Here is a 6,683-nt window from a genome sequence, read left to right as displayed (position 1 = left end):
TTGATACAGTGGAGGAGACTTATATTCAAGATAAAGTGAGGCTGCCATGTCCTTAGCTGACCCTGGACTTATCAGTCGAGGCCAGGTGATGGGGGGGGGGGGGTGGAGTCTTGATGGAGAGTCAGAGATTAGACTGGAAAATCAGATGTTAAGCCATTGTAGAGAATCCAAGGACATCTTGTTTCAAAACCAAATTACAACGTCACGCTTTACCCAAGGTCTGCACTTTATTACCTCACAGGTCAACCTCACTGGCTGATGGGGACTTCCAGGTGTAGGCTACATACAGTAACTGGAATAGTTAATATGTATGAGGGTATCATTATCATTTGTTTATTATAGATTGTGAAGTTTGTGGGCACCCTCAGACCTACAGTACGTTATGTTCCTGTTCTGCTCCCCTCATCTCCTCTGTGGCGCGAAGACGAAGCCTCTGACTGGAAATGGGCTGAAGAGGGTTGGACTGAACGTAGCACAAAGAAAAAGCCACCATCATAAATACTTCATTGGATGGATGAATAGCTTGGGGTGACAACCCTGGAGCCCCTTTCTGAATACAAATGAATGCAGGGCGCTCGGAGAACCTGAGTGGAGAATTCTGTTTTCATGCATGAGGAGTCAGCACAGGCGAATGAGAGCGATATGGTAATCTATGTAGCATTGCGTGCAACCTCACGGCTGGGACGCTGACATGTTATGGAGCTTGTGAATTCTTTGATACAAGTGAGGAACTGAAGACTCGTGACCTTGGCAATATTTCACAAGTTCTTTTCATATTTCTCTACCAATGAAATATTTCTCCCTTTTTTTATTTGCATTTTATTGTTTCTTAAATTGGCCACTACATTACTGGTATATATTATTTATATTATTATTATCATGAAGGCCAGTGAATTCTATCATTAAGGCAATTATCTACAGTACCAAGATCCAGTAACGGCTCATGGACATCACCTTCATTCTCTTTCTTTAAAACTTCCCCAAAGAGACACATTTCAATACTTTTTTTTTTTTTTTACACAGGGATAAATTCCAGAAAGCTCTGTCAAAATACGATTAATTTTTCATAATGCTCCTCTTTATACTTTGTTCTTCTAAGCTACAATGATGTAATGAAATATTCATGATGGGATACACAGCCATAGTGGTAGTGTCTCCAACTCCACACTTGCCCATGTTATTTCCCTACTGTTCTGTGCTTCTCTTTTCTGTTGTTACTTAATCAGATCAGTGTTCACATCTCACCAAAGCTGCCAAGTGGAAAAGGATTAGACTATCAGTGAATTGTATTATGAATGTATGGCTGAGTTTTAGTTTCATATTGACTGCAGTCAGATAACAGAGCTCAAGCAATGTGTTAAATCAGCCATAGTTCCAGTTTGGGGCTCGGAGCCTCAATTTAAGCCTGGTACACACATAAAGATAATCTGGCCGATTTTGGCCCGATTTCCCCCCTTCCGACAAAGGACAGTAAACGCCCGATTATCAGATGGCTCTAAAGATTAATCCTACAAGATTATCCTGTGGTGTGAGGTGTGTTAAGAGTCAATTAATTTCTCCCGACAATCTGCTCGGAAAATGGTCGGGGCCAACGATCGTAAATATTAAACGTGTTCAATATTTACGATCAAAAGTATTTTTGTTTGTGGTCGAAACTGACAACTCGCGAGTCCGATTGTGACGTGGAATGGAATGTAGCCAATCAAGAAGCGAGCTGACTGACGCGTCAGGGCACTTTATTTGCCCTGTCGCACATGGCTGCCTCGTTCAGGTCAGTCAGGGTACTACTACCCTGATCACGCAAGATTTCTGGCTTGGGGGATGAGACTGACTGTCGTAGGACAGATCTTTATGTATGTGGTGTGCTCTATTGGGAATATTAGAGCACACCACACACAATACGATCCAAACTGTTCAATCCATGATTTTCTTTCTTCATGTGTGGGGTCTCTCTCAGATAAAAAAAAAAGTTACGATTTAGAAAATCTTTATGTGTGTACCAGGCTTTAGTTTAGCCTCAGTCACAGTCCAATGTGGCTTCATTCTAACTGAGAATCTGCCCTTCTGATTTCAGGCCCCTAGGTGGCGTATTTCTCCGCTGTCATTGAGGGGGACTCCCAGTGCTGTGACTGCCAATGGAACGGGATGCCGCTGTGAGATCTGCGATGGAGACCAGAGCTTGATATCTGGTGAGTTGTACAGTATGCTGTGCAGTGTAGCCCTCCCTCACCTTGTTTTCCTAGCCAGTGCATATTGACTTGAGTAGTTTCGTCTGTTGTTCCCTCACCCGGGGGGGCAGCTTTCTCTATTGTGAAACGGTCTAGTTAGTGAGTGTGTCCGAGGCCTGCAGATGCTGGATTATGTTGATCACTGGTTGTGGGGAAAACAGCTGTTCTGGCTACATGGCACACAAAAAAAGCGAAATAAAAAAAAATCAAGAACAAGCCATCGAAGCCATCAGTGCATGACCAATTATTCAAATGGCCTGTTCTGCTACTGTGATCAGCCCAAAGTGTTACAGGGCTCTCTTTTCCAAAATAGAATCCAAATAAAGGCAATAGATGCAAAGCCTGTTATTACCCTCTAAATAATATGTAATCCAAGAGCATTAATTAAACCCTGGTACGCAGGGGGATACAGTTTAATTATCTCGGCTGTGTTTATATAGTGCAGCCAGCCAGCCAGCCAGCCAGCCAGCCAGCCAGCCAGCCAGCCAGCCAGCCAGCCATCTTCCAGATCCTGATGGAGTGCTCCATAGAGTGGTGCAGAATGTACCTGTATCCCCCTAACATCTGTGTACTGTATCTGGGACTAGACATATAGCCTGAAAATATCACTGTGCTACAGGATATGATGATCCATGTGTTACTAGTAGTGTTGGCTGTGTAAGAGATAAAAAGGTCTTGGTGATTCCCATGAGGTGAGCGCTCGTGGGCATGGTGGATTACTCTGCCTCTCCTTGACCCCCTGCGGTCAGAACTCCTGTGGATTCTGTGGTCAGGGGGGGTTGCACAATGCCTGGAACAAAGAAATATGATGTCTCTCACTTGTCCTCCCCTGGCTCAAAGGGAATGAGAGTGCAATGCTAATTAGCCAGCTTGCGTTACTCAGCTGAGCTTTGCTATTTACCCCCCCCCCACACACACACACACACACACACACACACACACATACACATACACATACACACACACACACACACACACACACACACACACATACACATACACATACACACACACACACACACACACACACACACACACATACACACACACACACACACACACACACACACACACACTACCTTCCAACTGCTAACAAGCAACATATGCAATAGTTATGTTTTTGTTGCGTCTGTGCATATTTCCTGCACCATAGGACGTTCAGATCGGTCTGTGTCATAAAAAATAATGCTTCACATTTTAATTAGTCATTGTAAATGGAATGTTTTTCACTGCAAATGCCCTTTCCTGTCAAATAAAAGCAATTTAGTCTCCGTAAACATGGAGTGATTTCCGTCAAATCCTATTTGTTTAACATCTAAGTCCAGCTGTTCTTTTGACTGCAGTTTAACATGTTGTCAAGGGTGCAGGTGATAACAAGATGCATAACAAGTAGAGCACTTTCAGTTCATCTCTGTGCACATAAATCTATGCACATAAATGCTCGGTAAGCAGGTAGTAAATGCATATGTTGGGGGAAAGGAGGAGTGTGATGGGGTTAAATTTAGTCATCGCCTCTCAAATATTCAAAATGCAAATTAATATTGGATAAGACTCTTTGTGACACACAGCGGTCTTCTCGATTCAATCTTGTGTGTTGTGATCACCTCCATCCCCCTTCAAACTAATCGTATCCTTTCCCACTGTGTTTCTTGGAATACCAAGTATGGGCGGGAGTGAGAGGGTAATACTTGGAACATACCTTTGAATGTGTTCAGAATGCATTAAAATGCATTGTACAATTTCTCTTAAGCATGTACAGTATGACTGCATTATGTGAAATGCCATTTCATGATGATCCTGAGCTATTTTTAGTCATTTTCTGAATGCCTCAGACATATATTAATATTAGATATGTTATACTTGTTAAGGCATTGTACGGTATGGTACATAGCCTACCTACAATGATTTATAATGCATTATACTGTACCTGAATGCCTTAAGTAAAGTGTTATGGGGAGTTGCAGTGTGGAGTAGCAGTTCAAGGCATACTCAGGGCTTTTTAGGTTGGCCATGCCAACACACAATCTCTGGGCTCAATCCCTGTTATTGTTCCTCTAATCATCCACAAAATGAAAGCCATATGGTCCTCTATATTACACTGAATCGGAAGGGTAGCAAATTGGACGGTGTAATTCAATACTGTAGATACTAACAGCAGCAGTGATGTAAGATTGCTTTTTTATTGGATAACTCTGACTCAAGGGGAAACTGCCAAAGTTTGTAAATATTACTAAATCAAACAAATACACAAATCCAACAATAGCCATGTTATTCCAGGTGAGCTGCATGTTTGGTCTCTCGATGTTTCCTCTTACTAGCAGTCACAAGCGCTTCATATCTTGTTGTGGGCACAGACGCACCCAAAGCTGGTGACCACATGCAGAGATCTGACACTCACTGTCTGATGCATGACTGACTCACTTCTCTGTCCATTGGCTTCTTCACGTTCATTGTTGTTGTTGTTCACCTCCTGGGAATGTGGGTTTGTTTCTCCTGAGACATGCATGAGTCACGCTTCCTTAAAACACCTCCTAACGTCAAATATAATTGTTCAAAGATTCAGAGACATGTTTAATGATACATATCTCTGTGACCTCATTGCTGCAGTAAACTCAGGGGTGAATTGGGAGTGCAATTGAGAATTGCCTTACTGTGGACTCATCTGTGGACAGTCTTTAATGCTTTACCAACAAGTGAGTGAACAACCACGCCCAAAGTAGGCTATTTGTGCAAGAGCGCGGTTTAACTTTGATCACAGCTCTGTCACACCAGGGCCAAGTATTTAAACATCTTTAATCTTGATGTTACTCGGAAACCTGCTTATTTTCAGGTTATTATAATACATTTTGGTTTATTTATATTCTCCCGTCCGCCTCTGTTTCTTGTCCCCGGTTCTATTTAATTGTTACTCCCCTCATCCCCTGGACATTATTTGGGGAACACATGATCAGAATAATCCAGATTCTTTTTTGCTATCCAGGATGAGGTCGAGCTGGCCGATTTCCTGTATACTTCTCAAGGTTTAATATTTTGAATTACAATTTTATAAAATGTTCTGATAGTTTTGTGTGACCGGTGCCGAAGGTGACTATAGCCAGATAGATAAATACGCTGGTAACCTGAGCTAACCTCCCTAGAGACCCAAACCAATGTGCAGTGCTGCAACACTGACATGAAAGTGCTAAAAGTGCTCCCATCATAATATCATTTAATATTCTTCATTATCTTTCTTTCCTCATCATCCCAGAAACAGAGACGGTGTGAAAAACTGCAGAGGTTGGAGGATTTCTTTAAAAAAAAATAGTTTTTCAGATATATTAGCAACTGGTCACATTAGCCACGTTACATGTACTGATCACACGTCACAAATATCAAAGACATTGAGATGTGATTGTGATGCAATCACTTTCCAGTGTCTAACAGTGAGGCAGTATTGCATAAAGAGTCCTAAAGAGTCCTAAAATCCTCCGGATTTTCACTCAGTTAAATTACATCATGAAATTATTATTTTTATTAGGCTATAAATAATACTGTAAAGATGTTGCATTGGGAAACTATTTCTGAATTGCTTCAGTGAAGGCTATAGGCTACAGTATCCTATGATGAATGATGAACCACTACAGATAGACAGACTGCTTAAAATAGAAGCAGTGATTTTCAACAATGTTTGTTATCACCAAACTGAACTTAAAGTTTAAGGGGCATTCTGGGATTAAAATAACAAGTTGGTCTTCCTGCCCCTTGGTAACCAGCTGAGGGATGGGGCAGCTGAGGGATGGGGCAGCTGAGGGATGGGGCAGCTGAGGGATGGGGCAGCTGAGGGATGGGGCCACTTGGTAACCAGCTGAGGGATGGGGCAGCTGAGGGATGGGGCAGCTGAGGGATGGGGCTGGAGAAGTATGTCACCACTCTCACATTCATAGATGGAGTTGTGAGCTGAGCGCATCTATGCCAACTATCTGAGACAAGCTGTGCTGATCCAGGCTACCCACATTTATAGAACATTGTGATACAATATATGGCATACAGAGGGGAGTGAAACAAGTTTACACTATAGTACTATAGCAATTTTACAATTCCGGGTAATGCAGGGGAACTTCGAGTGGCAGGTTCAATGTTATATATTTGATCTCCTTAGCAAATCATGCTCCTCAGTGATTATTGAATGACTTTATTCATATAGGGATGATGACTCTGACTCTGTTCATTGAAAGAGGGGTACTATTGTGCGTAATAGCCTTTCTCCTGCGTGCGTTATTTGTCGTTGTCTTACTATGACAGCTTCTATGGCAAGTTTAGGTCTACACGTCACATTAGTTAGACTATAAGACTATCTCTACCCACAGGTGTTGTATCATCAATGGTGGAGCAGAGCGGAGGTGCATGAGTCTGGCCCGAAAGACTAGACCATCACATACCTGTTTGCATAAGTTCTTAACAGCACCACGTTAATTA

This window comes from Nansenia antarctica, assembly GCF_963989245.1.
Source record: "Nansenia antarctica genome assembly, chromosome: 3".
Lineage (NCBI taxonomy): Eukaryota > Metazoa > Chordata > Actinopteri > Argentiniformes > Microstomatidae > Nansenia > Nansenia antarctica.
This window is presented reverse-complemented; position numbering follows the sequence as displayed.